The sequence below is a fragment of the Sminthopsis crassicaudata genome, chromosome 4 (assembly GCF_048593235.1).
Source record: "Sminthopsis crassicaudata isolate SCR6 chromosome 4, ASM4859323v1, whole genome shotgun sequence".
Classification (NCBI taxonomy): Eukaryota; Metazoa; Chordata; class Mammalia; order Dasyuromorphia; family Dasyuridae; genus Sminthopsis; species Sminthopsis crassicaudata.
The window spans coordinates 361,280,074-361,294,690 of NC_133620.1; the positions used below are offsets into that span (position 1 = coordinate 361,280,074).

Genomic DNA, 14,617 nt, shown 5'->3' on the forward strand with positions numbered 1-14,617 from the left:
TTCTTTGTGACCCCTTTTGGGGTTTTCTTGGCAAAGATCCTCAAATGGTTTCTTTTGTTCATTTCACAGATGAGGAAATAAGGAAAAAAAAAAATTGAGTGACTCATCCAAGATCACACAGCTGTTATATATCTGAAACTGGATTGGAACTCAGGTCTTTCTGACTCCAAGCCCAGCACTGTATTCATTGAACCATCTATCTGCTCCTAAATAGATGGTAATACTAGTTCAAAGAAATGTTGATTAGAAATGTAACCAAACAATGTTATTCCAAGTACCTTCTGGACGCAAATAGAACTACTACAATAATGAGAAAAATGGAAATGATTTGCAAAACACTTGAACTTTAGCATTAGAGTCCTGAATACTCTGCAGATGTAGAAATTTAAAGAGAACAAAGATAAAAATCAGTCTCATTGGACTAAATTAAAGGAGACAGAAATCCAAAATGGGGTCACAATAAGTTGTACAGAAGTGGCAAAGATCCCACACTTGTGATGGGAGTAATATACAAAGTGGCTAACGGAGAGGAAAATACCAAAACATAAACAAAAACAATCCTTTCAGAGTTTATTAATACCAAAGAAAAAGTCAATTAAAAGAACATCAATAACCACTGAACTTTATGCTTACTCTCCCACCTATAAAAAAAAAACCTTTATGAGAGTCACTTCTGAGTGAATCAAGAACATCCTTGTTGTAGATATTTGGAAATAAAAACAGACTTTCATAAACAAAATTCAACAATGATCTTCATTTTTTACAATTTTATAATTAACTGAAAGAGTTAGAGAATGTAAGATCTCATTTTGCTTGTTTGTTAAGTATGGAAAAGAATCAAGTTTGGAAGAAGCAATCCTTGTCATTGATTCTCAGTTAATGAACATCAGGGATGGTATACTATTCAAAAGTATCCACTTCTCTTCTAGAGGAGATCCAGTACCAAGAATCCAAGCTGAAGACTAATTCAGATAAGGGGATCAAAAAACATTGTTCAGTTTACATAATTCCACAGAACCTCTTGGGAAGATACCCGTAATCACTCAAAGGATTTTGACTTGTTCATCCACAATGAAAAGACTAATTGGATGGATTGTTAGCTTCCCAAATTTCAACTTGTGTTTATATGGACAGCCAGAAGTCTCTATCTGGAATAGGCCTAGATTATTCCAGACCTAGTATTGCTCTAGAAAGGAGAATAGACTAAATTCTTAAGAAATTTCAAAAGCCTCTTATTGCTTCCAAGTTCTCCATGAATGCAAAAGAATATCTTTTTAATACTGACATTTTGCTGATATTGCCGTATAATAAATACATTTGTTTCTGAAGAATTAAAAATTAAAAAATTATTTTCACCCAAGAAACAGTGAAGAAGCCTGAACCTGCTATGACATTTAATCAGTGAGATTCCACATAGGAACAGAAGTAAAAGATGTTATCAAGAAATTATATCAATAACAAGAAAAAATTGGTTAGTGACATGGCAGTACTGAGAGATGACAGTGGACAGCCAGAGTGCTTTCCCGATATCAGTGTCAGAAGACCCCTTATACAGAATTTTGGGGCACACATGAATAAGGGTCTTACAGGATTAGTAGCTATGATAGGCTGCAACCTATATCACTGAAGGGAAGTCTAAAGAGATCACAGATCCATTTAGAGAATATTTCCTTTGGGAATAGATAAATATACCTCTGAGACCCAACATGAGGTAATCCAATAAAGAGGTATATTTAGCATATTAAAATTGAAAGAAATATCTTATAGTCTAGCCTTCTCATTTTTTCCCTTCTACAAGGAAAGGTCCTTAAAGACTAGGACTCTCTTATTTTTTTTTTTTTATTTGTATTCCTGCTTTTAGCATAATGCTAGACAGATAACAAGGATGTTTTTTATTCATTCATTTATTCATTGAGAAAACTGACATCCAGGGAAGAGAAATGCCCTGGTTAGGGTCACACAGAGAAGGGGTGGTAGAGTCATGGCTACACCCCAGGTCTGAGCTGTCTCCAATACCAAGTTGATGAGCCTGTTGTTGCAATTGTCAAAATTTCTATTATTGCAGTATTTTAGTGGTCTATAGTCTATCATTGTGGGATTTCTTCCATTTATAAGTATCACAACCTGTTAATACTTGTCTGTCCTTGTGTGAATTTTATTCATGTCATCTTTATATAAGCTTGCCAGAGGGAATCCATCCAGAGTGGCAACTCTGGATATCACAAGGTTACCAGTAAGGGCACATGGGTTGGCCATAAATTATCCCTTGCTCTTACTATATGATTGATCCCACTTCTCCCACATAATTCCTTAATTGTAGTCTTTTACATCTTACTTATGCCCATCTTAAATTTCTCCATTTTCATTTCTTCAGAAATCCCACACGTGAGGAGATCATGTGGTGGTACATGACTCATAGCTATTCATCATAAATGGAAGAATATTTCTTTTTATAAAGATAAGCTTTTGTTTCAGAGAGAAAGTTTTTCTTTTATGGTTTAGTCCATTTTCGTTCAGTCTAAATCTTTGTGACCCCATTTTGGATTTTATTGGCAAAGACATAGGAGTAGTTTGGCTTTTGCTTCTCCAACTCATTTTACAAATGAGAAACTGAAGCAAACAGAATTAAATGACTTGATTAAGGTCACATATCCAGAGGCTGGATTTGAATTTCGGTCCTCCTGGCTCCAAACCTGGTATTTTATTTACTGAATCTCCTAGGTATCTGGACAAAAGCTTGGATGTGATTAAAAGATCTTGGAAATTTTCCAAAGACAACCTAACTTTCTATCTTTTCTATCTATCTTCACTTTTCAGCATAGGTACAAAACTCACTGTTCATTTGTAGTATTTTTTCCAAGTTTATATTGATGGATATGTTTTCTTAGATTATGTATCAAAAATGCATCTGATATCTTGGACAAAAGACATTCTTCATCCATTTAGTTTTTTCCTATGTGGATAGTTGGTTTTAAATTGTTCAGTCATGGCAACCTTAGGTTTTCTATTATCATGTTAAAAAACAAATTCCCCTCAGTTGATGGAGTTTTGATTACACGTATATTTTTTGCCTTAGTAAACCAAAATATTGTTGTGATCTTAACACCTATATCTTGCCTTCAGAATTCTGCATAGTTGTGTCAAAGGTTTTCAAGAAGACCAATTATTTTCATTTCTGCTTTTTATGTTCTTGAGAAATAAAAGAGAATGCAAATCAGGTTGTTTTTGAAGACAGATGCTCTGTGAAAGAAAAAACTCAAAGAAAAAGCTGCATAAAGATGTGGACAGTTTTCAGAAAAGAATTTCTGCTATTCTCTTATTTTCCATGAAGAAGTAGCAAAAATTGCACTCAGAATCTTATTTAGCAGTGATAAAATTAGAAAGTAAAGATTGAGCTGAGTTACAGAATGGATTACTTCAATTTGGCAGTTTAAAAGAATTAATTCTCCAAGTCACCAATCCCTTTTTTGCATCACATTCTACTTTGTTCATTTTTTCAGGGATGAGTTGTTTTTAAGTTGTTATTTAAGGACTAACGAATAGCCAGGAACTATGGCTCTATTTTCTTTCTAGAGCATTTTTTACCAAATACATTTTTATAAGCATATATTAATTGCCTATTATGTTTCAAGGCATTATAGCTATAAAGATAAAAGTTAGGCAGTCCCAGTCTTCATGAAATTTCCATTCCATTTAGTTAATGGTGGAAGAAGAAGGGATTGAGAACAGAATGAGGATGCAATAAGTCCCACAAAGAAGAAATTATATATATATATATATATATACACACACATATATATATTATATATAATCTTTTCTTTATTAAAGCATTTTATTTTTCAAAATATAATCATGGATAATTCTTCAACATTAACCCTTGCAAAACCTTGTATTCCAATTTTCCCTTCCCTTCCCCCACCCTCTCCCCTAGATGGCAAATAGTCCATTTATATAATCATTTCAAGAGTGAAGGGAGACAAAGCAATTCCAAAAGACTAAGGATGGAAAATGCTACCCACATTCAGAGGGAGAACTATGGAGACTGAATGTAGATTGAAGGATAGTATTTTTACCTTTTTGTTGTTTCTTGTGGTTTTTTCCCTTTTGAGCTGATTTTTTTTTTTTTTTTTTTTTTTATGAGGTAATTGGGGTTAAGCTCAGGACCACACAAGTAAGAAATGTTAAGTGTCTGAGACTGGATTTAAACTCAGGTCTCTGGATGTCAGGGCTGGTGCTCCATTCATTGTGCCATCTAGCAGCCCCTGTGTCTGATTTTTCTGGCATAACATGATAAATATGGAAATGTATTTAAAAGAATTTTATATATTTAACCTAAATCACATTGCTTTTGTCTTGAGGAGGGAAGAACTAAGGGCAGGAGAAAGAAAAATCTGGATCACAAAGTCTTACAAAAATGAATGTTTAAAACTACCTTTATATGTATGTGGAAAAATAAAATACTACTGGAAAAAAAAGAGAGAGTGCAGGAAGAGAGGTCTCAAAACTGGCAAGATTAAGAAAGGCCTGTATAGGAAATGGCACTTGAATGAAGCCTTAAAGAAGTAAATCAGGAGAGCGTTCCAGGAATGAAAGACAACTATTCAATGACACGGAGATAGGAAATAGAATATTTTGTGTGGGGAAGAGCAAGTTTGCCAGGTTGGCTTGTATAAAGTACATAGAGTGAGAGGGTAAAACAAAATAAGTCTAGAAAATAGGTTAACTGGAGCCAAATTGTGATTTATTAAGCATCTACTATGTTATTCTAAGTCCTGTAGATAAAAAGAAAGGCAAAAGACAGTCATTGTGACACAGACACAGAGCTTATGGTCCTATAAGGTAACCTACATGCAAGCAGCTATGTAAAAACATGATATATAAGGATGAGCAGGAAGTAATCATCAGAAAAATGTCACTAGAATTAAGAGGAATTGGGAAAGGCTTCCTTTAGAAGGTGGGATTTTAACTGGTACTTGAGGGAGACCTGAGAAATCAGGAGGGAGAAATAGGAAGAAAGAACATTCCAGGCATGTGTAACTCACACCTTTTTCTGTTCAAAAGTTCATTTTCTTGGGAAAGAAGAAGAGAAAGGGAAAGTATTTTTTTACAAATATACTTCTATGTTCATCCAAATCCTTCAAAGAACCAAGAATGATATCTCCTATGATTGCCCTTTTTTTTTTTTAAACGTCATAGATGAACTATGTGAGTGATCCATAATCAATTGCCTATGTTTTATCTTGAACATGTTTCCCATGTGAATGATTCATACTTGGTTTTTCATTTGACCAGGTATCATTGTTTTTATACTACTCACTTTTCTTTTTTCTTTGTGTTCACCAAATTTCTCCAAATGTGAATTCCCTTTGAGATGAGGTCTTTTCATCAGCTGATAACATTTTCATATTTCTACTGAGCTATAACAGACAATAAGATATTAACTTACTTTAGAAGACAAGTCACTCTAATTTTAGATTTAGTACTTTAACAGACTTTTAACAGACTTTTCATACTGTCCATTTTAGGAGTCTAATGTTCTTTTTTTTTTTTTTTAACTTTTAAAAAGTTTTATTTTTATTTTGAACTCAAATACCCAATAAAATGAGTATTTCTATAACTTAGTATAATATAGCAGAATATATACATATATATATATATATATATATATATATATATATAATTTTTTTTGTTGTTGAGGCAATTGTGGTGAAGTAACTTGCCACAAGGTTATACAGCTTAGGAAGTATTAAATGCCCCAGGCCGGATTTGAAATCAAGTTCTCAACTTCAGGGCTGGTGCTGTAGCCACTATGCCATCTAGCTGCCCCAAAATAATATTTTCCTTAAGTTAAATTTGCTAACAAAACAAATTGATTTATCCAAATTGTTGAATAAATGGATGAGAATGAATGAATAGGACTAAGCACAATCCAGGTATATGAAAATCCATCCAGAGAATCTAAAGGTATTTCTTAGAACTTTTTCTATCCTGTAAGGAAAGGTTAGTGATTTTTATGTAGTATACAATATGCCATTTAAGCATTTCTTTGGTATGCATAAAATATGGGATTAACAAACACTCCGGAAGAGGAGAGTAGTGGTGTCTTTTTGTGCAGTCTTTGCTATCTAGTAAAATAATCTTGAACAAAATCAAGATTAGGTAGAGATAAGAAAAACAAGTCACATTCTACCTAAATGACAAAAATCTCAGCCTTTGATTTTCTTGGATGTGGATGAAACTCTGTCTAATATCTGAGGACTCTCGCGCTTATTATTTGGTTTACCCTTATTATATGGTTTACAAGAAATTGAGAAGAGAACAAAGGTTTGGATATTAGCCTAGGTTTGCATACCGAATAAATATCTGTATCTGTATTTGAACTCAGACCTTCCTGACTCCATGCCCAACCCTGCTTATCTTTCTGGCAAAGCAGGTCCATTTTTTTTTTTAAGCCACAAAGGTAAAGCATTAGTCAATATATGTATTTTACCAGTTTTTGAACTCTTTTAGCACTTTGGATTAAATGTTATTTTGTTTGGAGGTATAATTATATGTAACTAACATGAACAAAGTTATTTGCCATAACATTAGGGAGATTGGTCTGTAATTTTCTTTCTCTGTTTTCGTCCTACCTAGTTTAGGTATCAGTACTATGTCTGTATCATAAAAGGAATTTGGTAGGACTCCTTTAATTCCTATTTTTTCAAATAGTTTATAAAATGTTTGGTAGAATTCACATGTAAATCCATCTGGTCCTGGGGATTTTTTTTTAGGGAGTTGATTAATAGCTTGTTCTCTTTCTTTTTCTAAAATGGGACTGTTTAACCAATTTGCTTCTCCCTCTGTTAATCTGGGCAAACTATATTTTTGAAGGTCTTCATTTCATTTATCAAATTTATTGGCATAAAGTTGGACAGATTAACTCCTAATTATTTCTCTAATTTCCTCTTCATTAGTGGGAAGTTCTCCCTTTTCATTTTTAAGACTAACAATTTGATTTTCCTCTTTCCTTTTTCTAATCAAATTTACCAAGGATTTATCTATTTTGTTGGTTTTTTCATAGAATCAACTATTAATTTATTAATTTTATTAATGTTTGACTGGGGGTATGTAATTTTCTCTTTTTCTAGCTTTTTTAGTTGCAAGCCTAATTCATTAATTTTCTTTTTCTTTATTTTATACAAGTAGGCCTCTAGAGATATAAAATTTCCCCTTATTACGTCTTTGGCTGCATCCCACACTCTTTGGTATGACGTCTCATTATTGTCATTATCTTGGGTGAAATTATTAATTTTGTCTATGATTTGCTGTTTCATCCAGTCATTCTTTAGGATGAGATTAGTTTCTAATTACTTTTTGGTCTATTTTCCCCTGGCTTTTTATTGAGTGTAATTTTTATCACATCGTGATCTGAAAAGGATGCATTTACTATTTCTGCCTTTCTGCATTTGAATTTGAGGTCTTTATGTCCTAATATATGGTCAGTTTTTGTATAGATTCCATGAACTGCCAAAAAGAAAGTGACTCCCGACTCCATTTAGTTTTCTCCAAAGATTTATCATACCTAACTTTTCTAGTGTTCTATTTACCTCTTTATCTTCTTTCTTATTTATTTTATGATTTGATTTATCTATTTCTGAGACTGCAAAATCTCCTACTATTATAGTTTTGCTGTCTATTTCTTCTTGTAACTCTCTTAACTTCTCCTTTAAGAATTTAGATGCTACACTACTTGGGTGCATCTATGTTTAATATTGATATTGCTTCATTATCTATGCTACCCTTTAGCAAGATATAGTGCCCTGCCTTATCTCTTTTGATTAGATCAATTTTTGCTTTTGCTTGATCTAAGATCAGGATTTACCATAACATTAATAATGAAGAGATGAGAAATTTGATTATTTAAAAGACTTTTATATTTATATTTTTTTATGTTTATAACTCATAGCACTACCCTGACTTCCTATTTAATCCTTCCTATGAAAATGGAGTAACTGTTTGCTTTTCTATGGGAAGTACCTAATATTATGTAACAATGATACATTATATTCTGTATATAGTTTTCTTTCAGATCTATAATGTGAAATTATTTAAAGATCAGACCTATACATTCCTTGACTTATCTTTATTTTCCCCAACTTTCTAGATGAACCTTCCTATATGAAATGGGAGTGACATAGTTTGTTATTTGTTGTTTTCTCTTTTTTATTACAGTTATGTTCAACCCTTTGTGACATTTTGGGGGGTTTTCTGTGCAACAATGCTAGAGTAGTTTGCCATTTCCTTTTCAAAACAGCTCATTTTACAAATGAGGAAACTGAGTCAAATAGGTTTAAGTGACTTCTTCAGAGTCACACAGCCATTGTGTCTGAGGCTGGATTTGAACTCAAGATGAGTCTTCCTACCTCCAGAATCAAGGTTCAGTTTACCTCTGTATATAAAGCCATTACCACATAATGGTGTGAGCTGTTGTCACTTGACCAATGCGTCTATAGACTTAGTATTAACTTTCACTGGAGTGATTTCTCTGCCATTAATACCTGCAACAAAGGAAGAAAGTTTATCTTGATCATGGTTTTATATTCCAAGAAGTCAAGTTTTCAGTTTGGCAAAGTTAACTGAAGTAACTTACTTTTTCCAAAGTTATCTTTTAAAATAAAATCAAAACTTTATTAAAACAACTGAACATAAACATTTTTTAAAAATAGTCTGAAAAAGCAAATTTTGAAAGAAAACAACCTCACAAGCATAATTCTCTTTCTCAGTAATTAAAAATTTTCCCTTTTCCTCTAACCTTTAACCCTATTCGTAGACCTTGATAGACTAGTTCTTTTGCAGCTCATTTTCCCTTTGGTGATGTGATTAGATTGAGGGCTTCCTTCTGCAGCTTGATTGGTTATCAAAGCCATATAAGGCTTTATTCTGTTGGCAGTAGCTTAAATTCTAAAGCTTTAGTAAAAGAAGATTCTTCCCAACTAATCAGTTGAATAAGGCCTTCCAACTTCCCAATTCTCAGCTTTTATTTCCTTACATGTAGCTGAAGAAAGAAAAAAAGAAAGAAAGAAAGAAAGTTAGATATAATGCTACTGGTCTGCTTGAAATCCTATGATCTGTTTTTTTTACAGTCAAAACATTTCTCAGTGAATTTACTAATTCACTTCTAGCATCTCACTTTTTTTTTTTTTTTTTTTTTTTACAAATCTACATGTTAACAGGCAAATGTAAACTGAAATTGTAATGCAATTATGCTGTTGGCAATCCAAACTTTATAACATACAGAATCTTGAATTAGAAAAATCTCACTTTTTGTCACCAACTTTTCTTTAAAAAAAAAAAAAAAAAGGTTCATTTTCTAGGTTGTATCATTTTAAAGTTACATATAAACAAAAAATTTGACAAGGTTTTAAAATTCAGTGTAAACATTGTTTAATTGAAGACTAATAATATGCAGAAATGTTGACTTGGATGCCTACATATATATACCTTTGTACCAACAGCCTACTACTTCTTCTACATAGCAGCACTATCAAAAAATCTATGAGGAATTCTTTGGTAAAGTGAAGAATACATCCCTTTTTGTGGGTCCAGTAGGGAAAGAATCTATAATTTGTCTTTTTGCTTTTTCAAAATATTTAAAGTGCAACTATTTTTGGAAATGGATTAAACGTATTGGGCAGTTAAAAATTAAAAATTGTATTAAGATTGTTTCATATTCAGCAATGTGGTTATATAATAGAAAGGTTGAATTTTCTTTTTAACCCTTAGCTTATGGAAGTGATATGGTATTTGAGAAAGAACACTGTACCCTATAGGATACATGTCTTCTGCCCTAATTAGTTGTGTGACTTTGGACAAATCATTTCACTTTAACTCTTGGGTTTCATCTCTCTTAGGTATGGTTTAAATCTCTAGGGTCCTTTGACATACTTCATGTGTCATCAATTTTATAACTAAAATTTGATTTGCATTTGGCTTTTTCTTAATATATCTAAAATAGTCCTACTCCGAATACTGCCAATTACCAAAGAAAGTGATATGCTGGTGATTAGACTCACCAATTTGACTTTGTTCAGAAATTTTTAGTCTACCACAGAAGGATTTATCAAGTACTTAATTCCTTCTATTGGTAAAATCCTACCCATAAAAAAAAAAAAAAATAGTAATTCCCCTACAAGAACAACAACAAAAAAGAATATATCACTTAGTTCCCTAATAAGGAATTCCAGAATTCCTTTCTAGTGATCAAGAAACATATATTCCCTTCTAAAATTCCAAATTGTGAAACAATACTTCCATTTAACAGTGTGAATAATGCTTCCTGTGCAGTTAGAGGCTTTGATCACTAAATTAGATACATATTCTTAGCAATGAAGAACACAAAATAGGAAATAGATTGGTTGATTAATTTTATGTTCCTTGTATGGAGATATGGGAAACATATGGATAAACACTATATTTTGGAGAGTTTTTATCTAAACTAGCTTTCTAACTAATTTGGTTTCCATAATCCCTATTTTTGACATAGGTCATGTCAACTTCTCCCCTTCTACTTCCCTTAACAGCGAGGGCCTATTCATTTTTAAGAGGCATCTGATTTATTACTAAAATTGGAGCAATACTAACCATCTTTCTGTCCTTCCTATTGTCCCATCAAGCTTGTTTATATAGCACATTTCACAGACATTATCAGTTGTAGTATAACATAAATAATGGCAATTAGGCCAGCGTATTATTTTTGTGGTTGTTTAGTCATTTTTTGTTATGTCTGACTTTTAAGTGACCCCATTTGGGGTTTTCTTGGCAAAAATACTAAAGTGGTTTGCCATTTCCTCATTCAGCTTATTTCATAGGTGAGGAAAATGAAGTAAACCGTGTTTGATTAAGTGATTTGACCAGGATCACATAACTAGTCTATGAAGATTTGGCCTCAGTTTTCCTGATTCCAGATCTAGTAATGTATCCATTACACCATCTAACTGCCCCAAATCAAGTCAATTCCATAGTGCTGGTGGGAAACTAATTCATAATATTAAAATAAATGTTTAACAGCAGGTCTTCCCACCCGTGTTCAGATGATCATGCTTTCCTAAGTGGAAACACTCTCTATAATACAAAGAAAACTCTGGTCCACCTGATATTATTTTACCTATTCCCTGGGAAATTCTTGAATTTTAATAAATCTTTTCTTCTCACTACCCATATAAACCCAGGAAATAGTATGTTTACCATATTTCACATGTCAGTTTCTTCTTGATTTTAGGACCCTTTCTTGTTTCTCTGTAAAAATGAAATTGCATTGCCACCTGCCAGACCTTGGGGTTTTATTGTCAGGGACCTCTCCTTGTGGAATGGCTGGGGTTCAGTTGGTTTGCTGGTTCTTGTATGTAAGATGTTTTTCTAACAACTAATACTGTTTAGTTTAACTGTTCTTTAAGTTGTAAGCAGTATCTGATGTGGACCTTTCTACCTCAGCAAAAGGGTTAGTTTTTTGGGGGATACTATTGTGTATACCAGATCCTCTGTATTCAACTGATGGCAAGAATTTTATTTTGAGTTCTGTTGGGAATGCTGTCTGGACCTGCGGAAGAGAAACCTTTATATTTTGCATTAGTTTGGTGTAGCCCATTATCACATTGGGATGAGATGAGTAATATTCAAATCATGGGTTGCTAGCAGGGTGAACAAAAATTTCATGTACTGACCTGTTTTGATTTCATAAGGGCTAAATCTGTCTTTCCTGGCCAAAATTGGCTTTTATTAACATAAAGCTTGGAATTAAGGTAATTATCCAAAACTAGGCCTGTATTTTCATAGTACTTGGCAAGTTTCTAGGTATCACATTCCTTCTTTCTACTCTCCCTGCATTTTTGAAGATAGTAAGGGTAATGGAGATATTGTTTCATACCAGAAATTTTTAGGAAATATTGCATTATCTTTTTGATGAGATGTGTAACCTGATCACTCAAGAGAGATTCTGAAATAACTCCATGGGAAGCAGGTGAGTGAAGATTCTTTGCTATCTTCTTAGAGCAACTATTTTTTAATTATATGGAAAGATGTAAAATCATCCAGAAATCAAGATATATTTACATTCACATTTTATCATATGAGTGAAATTTCCAAGGAATGTGCCTATGAGTAGGGGCCTATTCTGGCTCTGTCTTTACAGCTTTGCCCATACTGTGAAATTTAAGTATAGAATAAATTATGTAATAGGACTCTGCAATTGACACAAATTTTAGAGTATACCATTCATTCTGTATATTCCTTGACAATATATGCTTGACAAGATCATGGAACATGGTGTTTAATTGATGAAACAAACCCTGCAGGTCAACCAAACAGCCATCTGAATGGCATCACAGTGTACTACCCACGTATAAGGTGCTTTCTGAAAAACATTGGTTTTTGTTATTTTTCTGTTTAGGCTTCTTTGGTGAGTCCAATTTTATGACTAATGCTTTTGAGTACTTGGATCTGTACAAAAAGAGTATTTAAATGAGCATCCCAACAGAACTCAAAGGTCTAGTTGTTGATTTGTTTGATTAGTCAGTCAAGTAGTTCCTTTTATCAGTTTCATAAATATGGGAAGCAGTGGGGATCTAAAGAACATCCTTATTCTCAAGAAGCCAACATTCCAGTTGGCAAGATAAAATGCAAACTATGTACAAAGTATAAAAAATCCATCGGAAATAATCTCAAAGGAAGGAACTAAAAGAAGACCGGGAAAAGTTTCTGTCTGGAGGTGGAACTTTATTTGAGATACGAAGGAAACCAGGGATTCGAATGGCAGAGATAAAAAGAGTTCCAGACATGGAAGACAGTCAGTGAAAATGCCCAAAAGGCAGAATTGAGGGGGAACCAAGTCATTTATTATACCAGATCTCTAACAGGTATCAGTAGAAATGTTGATAAATTAATTGTTCAGTTGGCGTTGGATGAAAATTGTTAGTTCTTCTACTTGGGGAGAGTTGACATGAAGGAAAGGATTCACCTCAGCAATTCATATAACCTCAGATACTAACATGCCTGATCTAAGGACCCATTCTTGTTCTCCCCCATCCTTCCATTCTGCCTGCAGCTTCTTTCCTCTGGACTTTTGAGGTGTTGTATTTGTAGGTATATACATTTTGTCTCATTTCCTTTTTGAGTTTACCATTTGTGTACAATGGATGGCAACCTCAACAATTAATCTGTGTCTTCTGCTTTCCAGCTTACCTTCTTCTTTTGGAGGTGACACTAGAAAGTTTCAGTCTTAGACCTATATCTTTTTCTTTGGATTTTTCCTTACCTGAATATTGGTGTCCATGAAGTATGCTTCCTTTCAGTAGCAGGAGTTCCTTGTTTGTTTCCTTCTTATGAAAAGCTTCCACAACTCCTTCAGTGAATTTACCATATAATCTCTTTATTTTGTAATCATAAGGATTTTGGATATCAAAGATTATCTCAGTAATTAGCTAGGCCATGATGGTAAAAAGTGTTTGTAATTGGGCTTTTCTGTCTAAGTAGCTATATCATATATCTCCAGATGGGCTATAAACCTGTGTCACCAAGATGAATTCTTCCTGGAATATGAGTCTTCATTAATTTTAGAGAATTCTTCCATAATTGTTGTGTTACTCTGTAATGAGATGTGAAACTGGATAGGTCTATCAGGAAATAAATATTATGAAATCCTACTAAATACTACATCCTTTCCAGTTCTCTCTTTTAGGAATATTGATAGTAGTTTTTAATTTTGGAATTTTAGACTTTATTTGTATTTTTTTTTTTTTTTTTTTTTTTTTTTTACTGTTTTTGTCAGAAATCCTTGGTCTCAGCTCTATCCATTTCTATCCCTTTGCAGAGAGAGAAAATCTTATCAGTACTTAACAACCTGGAAACAATTCCCTAGTCTAAAGATGTCCAGGTGCATTCATTTTGAAGGCTAAACAAATTTCTGAAGGCAGAGAGGCCTGATCAGCTTTGGAATAAGACCTCCTTGAAACTGATTAAGGTTATGATTAGACTAAGAACCCCTTTAATTTATTTTTAAAAAGCATCACCTGAGACCACCCTTAATCAGGTTGAAAGGAAAATCTATAAAGAAAGCAGCTAAAAATGTTTTTAGGAAAATAATTCTTTAGAGTGAATGAAAAATAATTTATTATTCTGTTTAATGAATCAAAAAACTATTCATTAAACTTTGATTGAATCTTGATTATGAAATTGTGTCTTTTATTTATTTATTCTTTAACCCTAAAAATTGTGATTTAGAAATTATTTTGGTAGAGAGATTTTCAAGGTAAGATGGATCCCTCCCTTTGGATTTTCTTAATTAAAACATTTTTCCATGGCAGAGTACTGAAATTTTTTCCACAACATCCTTTATTTCCTCTAATTCATTCTCTAATCTATTTGTAGTTTCTTTATTAAGACCAACCACAACTTTAACCACCTGCTTCCATTTTACTATTTGATAGGCCTCAAAATTTACTTCTACTTAAGTTTCTTAGCCACTTATATCTCTTTTTGTGAGCCATACATGTTCTTTATAAATTACAACACTCACTTTTGATTATCTTGTGGTGATTACTATTACATTGTTGTACTCATTATTTTCCTAATTATCCTTACT

The 14,617-nt window shown here is 32.9% G+C and overlaps 1 protein-coding gene across 6 annotated transcripts in view; it reads left to right on the forward strand.

The window, feature by feature from the left end:
• The window catches only part of STXBP4 (syntaxin binding protein 4), a 227,836-nt gene that overhangs the window by 52,176 nt on the left and 161,043 nt on the right, over window positions 1–14,617 (forward strand). The gene's annotated exons all lie outside the window — the stretch shown is intronic.